This window comes from Staurois parvus, unplaced genomic scaffold, assembly GCF_062004578.1.
Source record: "Staurois parvus isolate SC_StPar_1 unplaced genomic scaffold, SC_StPar_1.0 ptg000094l, whole genome shotgun sequence".
Lineage (NCBI taxonomy): Eukaryota > Metazoa > Chordata > Amphibia > Anura > Ranidae > Staurois > Staurois parvus.
Window position 1 is genome coordinate 107,630 of NW_028317890.1, and position 16,202 is coordinate 123,831.

Here is a 16,202-nt window from a genome sequence, read left to right on the forward strand (position 1 = left end):
TTGTTTTGTGGAGTGATTTTTGGAACCTTGTTCTGAGAGACCGAAGTAGACAGTCATTTTGCAGATACAGAGCAAAGTAACTATTTGCACAGTAATCCCCCAGGCATGCACACTTACCCAGCATTTGCTACAGCTGCATGTCATTGCTTAGGGTTGACCTGCTGATGGTGACAATGGCGTAACATGCCAGCATTATGAGTGTCGACACGTCTAATTCAACTGCAAGTAAATGTGACGGGGTGAGAGCACAGGAGAGTGATTGGGAGACAGAACTTTGTCACCCTGTAACAGTAAGTACCTGGGCAAAAGTGTTCATAACAGAATTACCAGATTTACTTTAATGAAAGTTGCAGTTTTAAAAAGATTGAAACTTACTTTTGAAACTACATTTATATGGTAAAGGTTGTATGAGATTTTATTGAGTTTAGATGCATTTTAATTTATTTTTTAATCTGTCAAATAAACATATGAAGATTTAAATTATAGCACAAATTTGGATAAATTGCTGAAACTGCTCCCTACAAAGCTAGAAGTCCTGCATCAGCTCTTTTTATGACTTTGTAGTTACACCCTGTCCCAGTTTTGCAAATTGATAGGCTGTAATGTACACCTAGGGTTGCTAAACTGGATTTAGGGTGTCTCATTTGTACTACATACAAACACAGCTTAACATAGAGGTTAAAGTATTTTTCATATAACTGCATGCAAAGTCCTCATTAGCATGTATTTGATGGTAAGTAATGCTATGATACTATAAAGCTTTTCTGTGTCAAATGGAAGCAAAATGTAATTTCAGGCAGTCGGAGATGCTTCAGAAACCTCAGAGTACCCCAGAAGCTGTACAACCCAGGGTTCTGTGTTATGCACATTATCACTTAAAGGGTATTTAAACGATTAACTTCTCTTATGTGCTCCCTTTTTGATATTTGAAGCGTTTTGCTATAATTGTTTGAAAAGTGCAAACAACAAAAATGGGTGTTCTTGTCAGAAACTCAGAGCTGCCTTTTTGTTCTTTGCACACTTATTGTGTTACCTCTTTAGCCCTCCTAGTTTTTATCTTCGACTACAGAATAATTTAGCCTTTATCTTATAGAGCGCTGAGAGTGGGAGTGGTTGAGCAGATTAGCAAAAGACACTGGGCAGGGCTGACACCACAAAAATAGTGTGTGCGGTGTTAATCCAAACTAAGTGGACCTGTGGATTGTATATACGACCATGTGTGTGACTCTATAGTCACGTGAGATGCTCAGAACCTAAAGAGAGAACAGAGCATACGCAATAGATGTGGCAACGGGCGAGCTGTACAATCTTTGGAGACACAGAGAAGGCACGAAGCAGCTGCTAAGGGCAGGTTCAACCAGGTATTTTTCACTGTACATAAAACAAATTCCTTACTGGATGAGTGATAATGCACAGTATGTTATGACTGTTTTTCTCTTGGTTTAGTGACACTTTAAAGCATTGGGATTGTATTGCGGTGATGATTGCGGGGGGGGGGTTGTCATATATTTGACTCATAACCTTTTCCTTTCTGCAAGCAAGACTACTGATTTCAGCAAAAGACTAACAGGGAGGGTGTGCCCAAGGTTGAATTGTACTGCAGTTGTAATTAGCATATTGAAACCTCCACACTGTGGGGTGCCAGAGGTTTTCTTAAGAGCTCTAAAGGTACATGCAGGTACATCTAGGTGCCTGCAGGTAACACTTGGCTTCAGTTTAGCATCATTGCTTTTGTCACTGGTGCATTTATTCTTTGTACTCTACCCACCTTCCTGTCCTTCTCTCCTCAGATGCATATAGGCCTCCATTCCGAGGTCTGTTAATACCCCTAAATGGAGTTTGTGCTAACCACATTTGCGTGACCAATATCCATAGACTTCTATTTTTTTTTTTTTCTCTGAATGTGCAATTGTGCAAACAATTCATCTAATACTGGGATTAGTTATACAAAGTTGTTAAATGTAATTCCAGGTCAGTAGCAGCTGTTATGTGAGGTTGTTCAAATGTTATTAACCTTTCTTCCTCCCCCTCATGCTGTCTGTAGGTGACCTGTATATTAACCCCTTCACCTTACTTACATGCCATCTCCACTCCTCCCACTGTCCCTGTTGTTGTGGTAGGATTACTTGAAGTTTAACATTTAAAAATGGTGTATTTGCAACTATGACCAGAAATACTAAAATGCTAATTATTGGGGTAATATGTGCATAAACAATTAACACATGCTAAATAAATGTATTAGGCAGCAGCAGACATTGCCATCCAATATAACAAAGCTTGCTTATTACATAGTGTCCATGTAGTATCCCAAGGTTTCTGTTATTTTTATTTTTTTTCTTCATTGTCATAGTTTCCAAAGCTTGATATAACTATTGCTCTATTTATATCTGCTTTGAAGCCAACTGTAGATTCATGTTCTTCCTTATGAGTCATTTATGACTAGTGAATGCTTACCAATGGGTTCCTGTAGTGCTTTGTTGCTGTTGTACATTACACAGAGCCATGTAATGTTTTCTATGCCAAAATTTAAAGTGTATTGCCAAAGTGGGGTAACACCTACTTATACACTGCTCAAAGTATAAGTATATACTTATACTATACACTGCTCAAAAAAATTAAAGGAACACTCTGAAAACCTAGATCTCAATGGGGAAACATGTTGGATATCTATACTGATATGGGCTAGGTAATGTGTTAGGAACGTAAGGATGCCCCATCGTTTGATGGAAATGAAAATTATCAACCTACAGAGGACTGAATTCAAAGATACCCTGAAAATCAAAGTGAAAAAATGATGCAGCAGGCCAGTCCATTTTGCTGAAATTTCATTGCAGCAACTCAAAATGGTACTTAGTAGTTTGTATGGCTCCCATGTGCTTGTATGCATGCTTGACAACGTCGGGGCATGCTCCTAATAAGACAACGGATGGTGTCCTGGGGTATTTCCTCCCAGATCTGGACCAGGGCATCACTGAGCTCCTGGACAGTCTGAGGTGCAACTTGGTGGCATTGAATGGACCAAAACATGATATCCGAGAGGTGTTCTATTGGATTTAGCTCTGGCGAGCATGGGGGCCATTCAATGGAATCCATTCCTTCTTCCTCAAGGAACTGCATACTCTCACCACATGTGTCTGACCATTGTCATGCACCAGCGTAGGGACTGACAATGGGTCTAAGGATTTAATCTCGATACCTAATGGCAATTAGGGTGCCATTGTCTAGCCTGTAGATGTCTGTGCATTTCTCCATGGATATGCCTCCCCAGACCATCATGGACACACCACCAAAACTGTCATGCTGAACGATGTTACAGGCAGCATAACGTCCTCCACAGCTTCTGCAGACCCTTCCACGTCTGTCACATGTGCTCATGGTGAGCCTGCTCTCATCTGAGAAAAGAACAGGCGCCTGTGGAACCAATTCTGGTGTTCAATGGCAAATGCCAATTGATCTCTATGGTGCCAGGCAGTGAGCATAGGTCCCACTAGAGGACATCGGGGCCTCAGGCCACCCTCAGGAAGTCTGTTTCTGATTGTTCAGAGTCATTCACACCAGTGTCCTACTGGAGGTCATTTTGTAGAGCTCTGGCAGTGCTCATCCTGTTCCTTCTTGCACAAAGGAGAAGATACCGGTCATGCTGATGGGTTAAGGACCTTTTACGGCCCTGTCCAGATCTCCTAGAGTAACTGTCTCCTGGAATCTCCTCCATGCTCTTGAGACTGTTAGGAGACACAGCAAACCGTCTGGCAATGTCACGTATTGATGTGCCATCCTGGAGGAGTTGGACTGCCTGTGCAACCTCTGTATGGTCCAGGTATCGCCTCATGCTACCAGTAACGACACTGACCCTAGCCAAATACAAAACTAGTGAAAAACGGTCAGAAAAGATGAGTAGGGAAAAATATTGTCAGCGGCCTCCACCTATAAAATCATTCCTGTTTTGGGGGTCGTCTCGTTGTCCATCTAGTGCACCTGGTGTTAATTTCATTAACACCAAAGCAGGTGAAACTGATTAACAACCCCCTCTGCTACTTTAATTGACCAGATCAATATGCCAGGAGTTTAATTGGCTTGATGCTCTACTCTGATGAAAAAGTATTCATTTCATTTTTTGAGCAGTGTATTTGTTACATGTTTCCATTCACATAGCATAATGTAAAAACATATTTTAAAAATGCTGCTTTCCTTTTTTACTTATTTTAAAATCTTACCCATAGTTCTTCTATGTAATGTTAAGGAGGGGCTGTGGTGTGTGTTTGCCATAATTTAACCCGGTCTGTACTGTGCTGGCAGATCTCCATTATCTCTTATAACTAGATTTGAACTTTGTCTTTTATATAAAAAAGTTAGACATCAAGGTTTGGTTGGTACATTGTATGGTAATGTTGTATGTTGATATATAGTACTTTCCCTCAGTTTGTCCCTCCTAAGTGCACTTTTGAAAATTGTTCAGATTAGCTTGCAAAATACCTATTGATACCTATGTATTAGCCCGCTCCAAACAAACCTTTAGAAAGGTATGAATGAACAATCTGTACAATATTTTGTAGGGAATTGTTGGCACAAGCCTTGTCTGCCAATGTCCATCAAACTGCTCAGACTCTGTAGACGTTAGGTCTTGAACTTTTAGAAATAAGCACTGAATCCAACTCATCCCTTGGAGTATCTAGGTTCTCTACTACATACAGCTCAGTCCAGGGTGTTTCTTCTCCAAGACCAGCTTCTTGCTGTCTATTCCACAGTTTTGATTGTGCAGTACAAGAGATTGTCAACCCTTAGTTTTTTGCTTGACAGTCCTGGGCTTTACAGTTGCCTTCATCTGCATGCCCAACTCCACTCCAGACCGTTGCAACTCAACATTCTGGGTGCTTATGACCAGAAGGCACAGACATTGGACAGTCGCATGTGCATGACACCCAGGAACAAGTTATCCCCCTGGTGGCTCACAAATTCAATCCTAAAGTTAGCGAAGCCCTTTCTTCAGTCTGTTTGAAAGAGTTTCACAATGGACACCCAAATAACAGGCTGAGGAGATGTCCTGGAAACTCTTTTGGTGCTAGGGACTTGGTAGCTGGAGAAAGCTCATCTTACATTCAATATACTGGAACTCTGAGCAACTTGGTTATCCCTTAAGCACTGGTGACTCGTGGGATCAGGACCATTTTACCACCAGCACTATGCTTTGAATGCCATAAAAGGCAAGATCTTAGCCTTCACAATTCTTTCACAAAGAGCGCTTGCCCATCCTTTCCTGGTCAAAGTGTTGTGTGCATAGATCCACCTGTGACTCCATAGGAGGAGTTTCTATTCTCACTAACAAGGTAGCCTCTTGTTGCCTTAACCTCTGTGAGGCAAGATTCTTAGTGGCCGTGTCTTGTAAGGCACTTCTCTGGTACTATACAGGGACATGGTGATCTTGAGGCCTAGGGCACCCTTTTCTCCTCAAGGTGTTTTAACCCCTTCACCTTAATCAGGACATTGTTATTCCATTTCTGTCCTGCATGGTACTTCCCAAGGAGATATCCCTCCATGGTTTGGATGTTGTGCAAGTCACTCTAGTTATATATCTGCAAAGGCTTCCTTCACACAACTGACTACCATTTTTGTCATTCTGTACGGAACAACCTGCCTCTTGTTACAGTATCTCTATGTGGCTTAGGCAGCTCCTTAGACAGCAGGCTTGAGCCTGCTGAAGGACAAGATTCCACCTTTTCCTGCCAAGGCACACTCCACTAGGTCAGTGAATGCCTCTTGAGCCTTTCAACATCATACATCTGTTTCCCAGATTTTCAAACATTTTTGACACATTTGCAAAGTTAGGCTTCTTATGACCTAAGGTTCTTAAGGAAGCCCGTTAAGCTGCAAACTACCTGGGTTGTACACTGGTATGGAGGCCTTGTTAGCATTTCATTTATTGTGGTGGGCTGCTTTTGAACGTCCCTCTTGTTTCTGCATTAATCCTTTGTCACCTAATTATTGATAAAGAAAAGGGTATTTTTGTAATTACCGTAAAATACTTTTCTTGGAGTTCATTAGGTGACACAGGTCCCACCCTTCTGACTTTTCTACAAAATTAGAGCATGATGAGAGTGGGAGGTGTTCTATCTAACTGAATAGCAGCTTTGTTAGCTAGAGCCCAGTCTCCTGTTGGCAGCAAGATGACCATCTTGTTTCATTATTAACTCTGTGTCCCTGAATTAACACCATACAAATGATTTTTTGGGAAGTACAAAAATGCTATTTTAGTAAGCATTAGGTCAACAAAGAGAACCCACTTTTAAAAGACTTTCGCTTTAGACTTGACATTCACGTGCTTGAGATGCCTCTTGCAGCCCACTGATCTTTTTTTTTTTTTTTGTTTCTCTTTTCCAAGGCCCACTATCTCAGAATTCCCCTTTCATTCTGTGCCCCCAGGTCCATGAGGGCAGTAAAACACAAAAGCAAAGGGCCTTGTGTTGCAAGGTGCGGTTGTGATGAGAGGCTCCTCTCTTATGGAGAAGCTGTAAACTGATTCAATTGGTCACCCTTTAAAATGATGAATGATGGCATATGTTTTAATTCTCAGGTTATATATCTTTTGCAGCCTCCAATATACTAAAACAGATGCCATGCCTTCACTTTATGGAGAAAAAATACAACTTGTGCAAATGCAAGGCCAAGGTGGAAACAAACATTTTCTATTGCGTGCGAAAATATTTTTGGTACAATCAAACGTCTGCAACATCGGCATTCAGCTTTTTTTTTTATTCTTTAAAGTCATGTTTTAATAATATTCAAATTGTTTTTTTTGTTTTGTTTGCTGGCTTCGTGAATTGTATATTTTTTAAGCCCTTGCCAGTCTCCCAGTGGCCCTTAGACTGGGGTTTGAATGCCTGGGAGGTGGTGTGTCTTCTGTATCAAGTGACTGCAATGATTTGCACTCAGAAGGCACATGATTCCGGATCCCATCCCACTGGCTCTTGGTCAGAAGTCTTGAATGAGAGCTATTGGCGACAGTCACCCAGTGTGCTGGGAACATGTAGTAAGGGCGCTATTGGCACACATCCTCAGGCCACCATGGATGCATATGTGCGTTGGCTGAGTATTAATGCCCACCTTTCTTGTTCTCACATTTATGCATTATGTGGTTGGTAAGAGGTAAAGCTGCATATATAAATAGCAATTAAAATATTCTAAAATCATGACATTGCGGTTATCCTGTGCAGTCCTCTGAAGCTTTCCAGGGTAATGGTTTCTTGTCATGTGATGTACATAATTATATTGTGTTTGTACCACCTGTGCAATTACTGTGGAAAAATGCTTAGAAGTCTCACTCAGACAGGTGGGAATTGTATCTCCATGCTGCTGTCTCCTTCATTATTTCTAGCTTGGCTGTTTGATGCTGGTGGTGCAGAGATGACAGTTTCATTATTCTTTTTCCAGAAAACGGGTTGATCGGCACTTCTACATTTTCTTAGTTTCTTTGCTGCTTGCATCTGTTAGAGTTCAAACAGGAGCTGAATTTAAAAGCAGCCTTTAACATTTCTGTAACGTTAATGAGTGTTTTAAATGCGTTGGCCAGGAATTGAAATTGCATTAAGCAATTTTTTGTAATATGTGTATTTATTTTTATAATTGTCTGGTCAAGACAATGCTAGTTCTGCAGTGTGTACACCTCCATCCTCTCCCTGTTTACACAATTGCGTTTGGCGTTTATACAGTCAGGTCCATAAATATTGGGACATCGACACAATTCTAACATTTTTGGCTCCATACACCACCACAATGGATTTGAAATGAAACGAACAAGATGTGCTTTAACTGCAGACTGTCAGCTTTAATTTGAGAGTATTTACATCCAAATCAGGTGAACAGTGTAGGAATTACAACCGTTTGCATATGTGCTTCCCACTTGTTAAGGGACCAAAAGTAATGGGACAATTGGTTTCTCAACTGTTCCATGGCCAGGTGTTTGTTATTCCCTCATTATCCCAATTACAATGAGCAGATAAAAGGTCCAGAGTTCATTTCAAGTGTGCTATTTGCATTTGGAATCTGTTGCTGTCAACTCTCAAGATGAGATCCAAAGAGCTGTCACTATCAATGAAGCAAGCCATCATTAGGCTGAAAAAAACAAAACAAACCCATCAGAGAGATAGCAAAAACATTAGGCGTGGCCAAAACAACTGTTTGGAACATTCCTAAAAAGAAGGAACGCACCGGTGAGCTCAGCAACACCAAAAGACCCGGAAGACCACGGAAAACAACTGTGGTGGATGACCGAAGCATTCTTTCCCTGGTGCAGAAAACACCCTTCACAACAGTTGGCCAGATCAAGAACACTCTCCAGGAGGTAGGTGTATGTGTGTCAAAGTCAACAATCAAGAGAAGACTTCACCAGAGTGAATACAGAGGGTTCACCACAAGATGTAAACCATTGGTGAGCCTCAAAAACAGGAAGGCCAGATTAGAGTTTGCCAAATGACATCTAAAAAAGCCTTCACAGTTCTGGAACAACATCCTATGGACAGATGAGACCAAGATCAACTTGTACCAGAGTGATGGGAAGAGAAGAGTATGGAGAAGGACAGGAACTGCTCATGATCCTAAGCATACCACCTCATCAGTGAAGCATGGTGGTGGTAGTGTCATGGCGTGGGCATGTATGGCTGCCAATGGAACTGCTTCTCTTGTATTTATTGATGATGTGACTGCTGACAAGAGCAGCAGGATGAATTCTGAAGTGTTTCGGGAATATTATCTGCTCATATTCAGCCAAATGCTTCAGAACTCATTGGACGCCGCTTCACAGTGCAGATGGACAATGACCCAAAGCATACTGCAAAAGCAACCAAAGAGTTTTTTAAGGGAAAGAAGTGGAATGTTATGCAATGGCCAAGTCAATCACCTGACCTGAATCTGATTGAGCATGCATTTCACTTGCTGAAGACAAAACTGAAGGGAAAATGCCCCAAGAACAAGCAGGAACTGAAGACAGTTGCAGTAGAGGCCTGGCAGAGCATCACCAGGGATGAAACCCAGCGTCTGGTGATGTCTATGCGCTCCAGACTTCAGGCTGTCATTGACTGCAAAGGATTTGCAACCAAGTACTAAAAAGTGAAAGTTTGATTTATGATTATTATTCTGTCTCATTACTTTTGGTCCCTTAACAAGTGGGAGACACATATGCAAACTGTTGTAATTCCTACACCGTTCACCTGATTTGGATGTAAATACCCTCAAATTAAAGCTGACAGTCTGCAGTTAAAGCACATCTTGTTCGTTTCATTTCAAATCCATTGTGGTGGTGTATAGAGCCAAAAATGTTAGAATTGTGTCGATGTCCCAATATTTATGGACCTGACTGTAGTTGGTCAGGGAAACAGTAAACATGTGCCTTACCTGTGTAACTTCATCACCTGTGTGAAGCAGGCCTTATTGCAATTATTTACCAGTAACCTGTCAAGTAGGAGTATTCCTGTGAATGGTGGTGTATGCTTACAAGAGTAGAAAGCTTTAAAAAAAAAAAAAAAAAAGTAATGGTAATGGCTGCAAAAAAGCCTGTCTATTCAAGTATGCCAATGGTAAAAAAAAAACTTCCATTCAGTAAGCAGAGACTTTTTTTTTTTTTTTTGGTGTGTGTGTTTTCGTTATTTGAAGTATACACAAACAAAAGAAGTTTCACTTGGGTTCAGTGACAGACACAGCTCTTCTGAATCTTGAGCATCGGGTTATATCACCACCTTCAGGAGTAGGACATTAGGAAGAGAAACAACTCTATGGTCAAGATTCAGAAGAGTTGTGTCTGTCAAAGAACTGAAGAGAGAGGGATTTTACAGTAACAAAAGAATCAAGTTTTTCTTGGCAACTTACAACTGTCAATAAAGATCCATTTTTAGTGCACATGGTTTAAAATAAACGAAACAAACAGTCGTACAGAATTGTGATCCATTCAATCGACGTGAGAAATATATGGACATCATGCAGTTGTCATCCTATCATCCTCTTAAAGCACAGTTCATGTTAAGATAAGGAATAAACTAATAAAACTCTCTCCATGACTGATATTAATAAAGTAATAAGTATATCAACCCAACTTGCTTGTGCAGTTATTGAGGTCAGCTCCAACACATCTAGTTTACAGGCAGATGGACCCCAAGGGGAGGTTAGCATTACATTAGCATCTGCAAACAAGGTACACCATCCAGGGAAGAGGCAACATGACAATCTATTCAAAATAGGTGAAGTTGGGTCTAAACCCAGTGTACATGTCCCATATTTTATCAAAGCGTGTGGGGGCAGTTCCTTTGTCGGTATACCAGTTCTTCTCTATATGGAGTAGTGTCTATTTGCGTTCTCCATTCTGCCCAAATAGGGGGATGTGGGGACAACCACTTCTGGGCAATCAATGTGCTTGGAATAGCACTCTTGACAGTGAGCATATATGTATCGTAAGGTAGATTTGTCTATTATACCAAGTAAACAAATGCTCCAGTCCAGTGCTACACTAAACTGAAACATTATTTACAGCGGTGCTGTTTAGGGCAGTGCTACATCATATGTATAAGGTTAGCTGGAAGCTCTGCTGTGTGAAGAGTGCATGTAACATTTCCTCTCACTTCTTGTTTTGGCTATAGGACATGATGTGAAGGGAAATCTCCCCAATGGGACTTCCCAATGTGAGATGGCAAAAAAACAAAAAATGACGGGTTATAAAACTTATAACTTTCCCTTGCTCTATCCAAACTAAAAAGAAAAACCTTTTGCCTTTTAATTCTACTTTTAAGACCCATCATTTCTTGCATCATATCAAATATAAAAGCTGGGAAATTTGGCTAGTCACTCTATTTTTGCTATATTTGTTTATATATTCTATTTTTACTTCTACTACTTTGCCCTAGTTGTAAATTGTCATCTGCGTACAGCATGCTTTAGCAATTATGTGTGAGCCCCTTTATTTTGAATGGGTACAAATAACACTACATTGCACCAAAGACATGCATGCACCTTGTTTGGAGCTCCACCACAACCGGATTGCATGGTAATTTTGTACCATGAGATCTGGTGCAGGCAAATCCACCGTGTTTACAACCCGCATTTGGGTTGTCGTTAACTTTATAATGACACCCGCAGCAGATCGCAAGGGCAGTGTGTTTTGGAATGCAGTGTGGGAAACACAAATCACGGCACACCATAGCACGTTCGTATGAACCTAGGCTAAGGCATTGGGGTTAACTTACTAAAGGCAAACAGACTGCACTTTGCAAGTACAGTTGTACTAATTTTCTGAAAGCTTTGAGAATGTGGTGAAGCTCTGCTGATTTCTATCCAAACGTGAGCAAAAATGCTGTTTTTTGTTGTTTTTTTTTTTTTTTTTTTTTGGGGGGGGGGGGGGGGGGGTCTGTTCCTTGCACCTTTATTGGGTTTTGTTTTTTTTTTAAACAAAGTGCAACTTCACCACCTTTACTAAGCTATGGGGAAAATGAGTGCACCTGCAACGTGCACAGTCCATTTCCCTTTAGATAATTAATCCCATTGTCAGGCTCCATGCACACAGGGCGTTGTGAGAACGCTGGTAATGTTAGCTGTGTAAAGTTGCATTAAAAACGTGAGTTTTTCAGCATTTTTGCATTCGCGTTTAGTAGTGTTCTTCCGTGTTTTACATTTTTTTTTTTACCAAAAAAAGTCAAAAAATGCCGGTTTGTGGCATTTTTATCGCTTTTTTTCAGCGTTTAGAGCATTTTTACGGCTAAAAAAATAAAAAAAAACTCCTCTAGAAACCCACAAGTCCTGGGTTTTTTTTTCCCAGGCAAGAAACATCCCAACCAAAAAGCGTTGATTACAGTCTGTGTGCATGGACACAGGATAACATGCTGGGGGGTTTACTAGCTGTAGGAAAAAACGTCTAAAGCCAAAAACAGCCGCTGTAAAAACGTCCAGTGTGCATGAGGACTAACTTAGCAAATTATTCCTATGCTTCGCAAGTTGTCTATCTCTCTGTTTAAAAGCTCTGCTGTTCAAAACATACTGGAGCTTCTGCTATCCTAGTAAATGCCTGACATTGCCTTTCTATTTATGAGATGTATCAATTTACACAACTGCAGCATCCCAGGGCCAGCCTTCTCAACACAGGACTACTTAAAAATACACTCATCCCGAAGTGTCTTCCACTTCATTGTTAAATTCAAGGAAGGGGGCTAGTAATTGTTTGATTAAGCTGTCCAAGTAATATCTTATACTTAGAAATGAAGAGTGGTGAAATGGTACAGAACCAGCACCGTTGCATGTGCCCCACTACCATAAGCTATACTAGGACCTGGATGTATGGAAGTAGTTCCATGCCAATCTATGGTACCTAGCTGTACATTTGAACATGTTTTTACCTACGTAGGTCTCAGGCAGAGCTTGCCTTTGTGGGATACCACTCATTCCTGTTTTAACAACTGATGGCTGTAGGCCTTTTTAAAATGTCCTGGAATGCAAGAGGTTAAAACAAGGGCATAGCTGCATGCATATGTTTTTGTTTTTTTTTGAGCTGGTGATGGGCTGTTTAGTAAATGTGATTCAACTGGCCCTACATATTTACTACCTTTGTGGAAATGGCACTACTTGTCAGGTACCATCCGCTGTTTACATCAAACATGCAAGGGCCAATTACAGGGAATCCAGCTGTCAAAGTGAAAGCTGGTGGGCAGATCAGTACTATAGTTCACAGATGAGGCTGTGTTTATGCCAACTCTTTACATATAGCTATAGTCCCAGGAACATGTATGCAACAGTGGCTCCAGGGAAAGCCTGTAAGGCAGGGAGCCACCTTCTCACTATGCATAGGAAGACCTTCTCTTTTTGTTAGAAATGTGGGTGTTAAAAGCTGCTCTTTCATGTTACACCTATATTTAGGGTGTGCCAAGAAACATGGGCACATTATGCAGGTTTTCCTCCCTGTGAGTCTTCTGTTTTCATTTGAATTTAGTGTATCTGTATAGCTCTGCCTGCACAGCTGTGTCATCTCTGTTTATGGATATCTATGAATGGAGAGACAAGTGGCAACTGCCACCATGGTGGAAGGGCTCACAGATCTTGAAGTACAAATGTGCTGATGTCACCACACTTGTACGTCATGTTTGTCTTTCAGCACCGCAATAGAAGGTCTGTACAGACCTGGGTGCTCAGCCTATACAACCAGATGACTGGAGCATGTATGCGTATCCAGCAGGTAACCACTACATCTGTATTTTGTGTTCCTGGAGGAAGCCATTTAAGGTCTTGTTGATGTGGCCTTATAGCAGCATACAGAGTTGTGTGTCCAGCCTCAGAGGTCTGTCCCTAACAGCAGGTGACTGCCACTAGTCGCATGTACCTGTCATTACAACCACAAGAATCCTCTGATTCTTATCATTGGAAATCGGTTCATGCAACTAAAAGGCTGTGTGGTCTAACTGTTTTTTTAATTTATCTATGCTTTCAGCTGCTGCTACTACCTGAGGAAGACTGTTTCACCAGTTCTCTGCTCTAACAGTAAAGAATCCCTTGTGCTGTTTAAAAATCGCTTTTCATCCAGTCACAGTTTGTGACTGTGTCTTTTTCAGGGACCTTCATCTTTGTTTTTACACATGCAGCAGCCCTTAATGACCCTCTGAGAGGTGATCTGCAGTGTATTGGTTTTCAGACTGTGGTTGACTGGCAGCTGGGAGGTGAGTTTTTCACCTCACTGCCTGTTTTAACCCACAAAAGGCTGTACCACCCCCATTTACTTGAACAGATTGTGTTCAGCGGCAATCCTGTCCACCAAAAGTGACGGGGGTGGATAGTCTTGCTGCATCTGTGAAGCAAAGCATTGCAATTGTGGCATGTATACAACCCCATCTGGCTGACTTTGCAGCTTAAGGGGAGCGGTATGGCTACATTCGCATGGGCAGCTGATTCCAATGTAAAGAACAACAGCAGGGATCTACTAATTCATGAGGCTCTTACCTGTGAGCAGCACAGTGCCTCTGTAGCCACCAAATTCCACAGTAGCTCAGTACCATGCACTACTTTTTCCATGTTCCAGTGGGATTTACAGCCCATTCCCATGTGATCCCAGTGTGAACGGGTGGAGTAATTAGTTACTGATGTACAGCTGGTCATGATCATGTCCCCTCTTAGGCACACAGAAATAAAATTTGTAACTATTTTTTTTATCTGAATATAAATTCATTGTTCCCTGTAGAACAACGCACACAGCTGCCTACAGATCAGTAATACAACACTTAGTACAGAGCTGTAAAACAAATCCAGAAAAGTGCATGTTTGAATGCAATCATTTATGCGTGAACGTGTGTTTACCTGTGCGTATTACAACACTGCCAATGAAGAATTTTACACGTGTATACAGGTGAAACTCAAAAAAATTAGAATATCATGCAAAAGTTCATTTATTTTAGTAATGCAAAACAAGATAGCTCAAGCTGTGATTTGTCATAATTGTGATGATTATGGCTTACAGCTCATGAAAACCCCAAATCCACAATCTCCGAAAATTAGAATATTGTGAAAAGGTGTGATATTCTAGGCTCAAAGTGTCCCACTCTAATCAGCTAATTAAGCCATAACACCTGCAAAGGGTTCCTGAGCCTTTAAATGGTCTCACAGTCTGGTTCAGTAGGAATCACAATCATGGGAAAGACTGCTGACCTGACAGTTGTGCAGAAAACCATCATTGACACCCTCCATAAGGAGGGAAAGCCTCAAAAGGTAAATGCAAAAGAAGTTGGATGTTCCCAAAGTGCTGTATCAAAGCACACTAATAGAAAGTTATGTGGAGGGGAAAACTGTGGAAGAAAAAGATGCACAAGCAGCAGGGATGACCGCAGCCTGGAGAGGATTATTGGGAAAAGGCCATTCAAAAGTGTTGGGGACTTTCACAAGGAGTGGACTGAGGCTGGAGTCAGTGCATCAAGAGCCACCACACACAGACAGATCCTGGACATGGGCTTCAAATGTCGTATTCCTCTTGTCAAGCTGCTCCTGAACAACAACATCAGAAGCGTCTTACCTGGGCTAAAGAAAAACAGACCTGGGCTGTTGCTCAGTGGTCCAAAGTCCTCTTTTCTGATGAGAGTAACTTTTGCATCTCATTTGGAAACCAAGGACCCAGAGTATGGAGGAAGAATGGAGAGGCACACACTGCAAGATGTTTGAAGTCCAGTGTGAAGTTTCCATAGTCTCTGTTGATTTGGGGAGCCGTGTCATCTGCTGGTGTTGGTCCACTGTGCGTCATTAAGTCCAGGGTCAATGCAGCCGTCTACCAGGAGATTTCGGAGCACTTCATGCTTCCTTCTGCAGACGAGCTTTATGGGGATGCTGACTTCATTTTCCAGCAGGACTTGGCACCTGCCCACACTGCCAAAAGCACCAAAACCTGGTTCAATGACCGTGGGATTACTGTGCTTGATTGGCCAGCAAACTCGCCTGACCTGAACCCCATAGAGAATCTATGGGGCATTTCCAAGAGAAAGATGAGAGATATGAGACCGAACAATGCAGAAGAGCTGAAGGCCGCTATTGAAGCATCCTGGTCTTCCATAACACCTCAGCAGGGCCACAGGCTGATAGCTTCCATGCCACGCTGCATTGAGGCAGTAATTGCTGCAAAAGGGGCCCAAACCAAGTACTGAGTACATATGCATGCTTATACTTTTCAGAGGTCCGATATTGTTCTATGTACAATCCTTGTTTTATTGATTGCATGTAATATTCTATTTTTCTGAGATTGTGGATTTGGGGTTTTCATGAGCTGCAAGCCATAATCATCACAATTATGACAAATCACGGCTTGAACTATCTTTCTTTGCATGTAATGAGTCTATCTCATATATTAGTTTCACCTTTTTAAGTTGCATTACTGAAATAAATGAACTTTTGCACGATATTCTAATTTTTCATCTGTATGTGCGCTTATGGAACATCTTACTCAGGATCTTTCTCTCAACAATGTCCCGAGTATAAATGTCAGGAAAGTCTTAGGTCCTTGTGCCACTAGCCTAGGTACCTCTTCACCAAGGAGAAAGTGTAATCTTTATGATCACTCCTCTCCATTCATTTTGTTGCCCCTCACTGAACTCTCCAGCTTAGAGACATCCTGCCTGAATCTTGGTGACCAAAACTGAACTGCATCTTCAGGACGAGGCTGAATACAGTACATGTTCCCAGCACACGGGGAGATTTACTAAAACTGG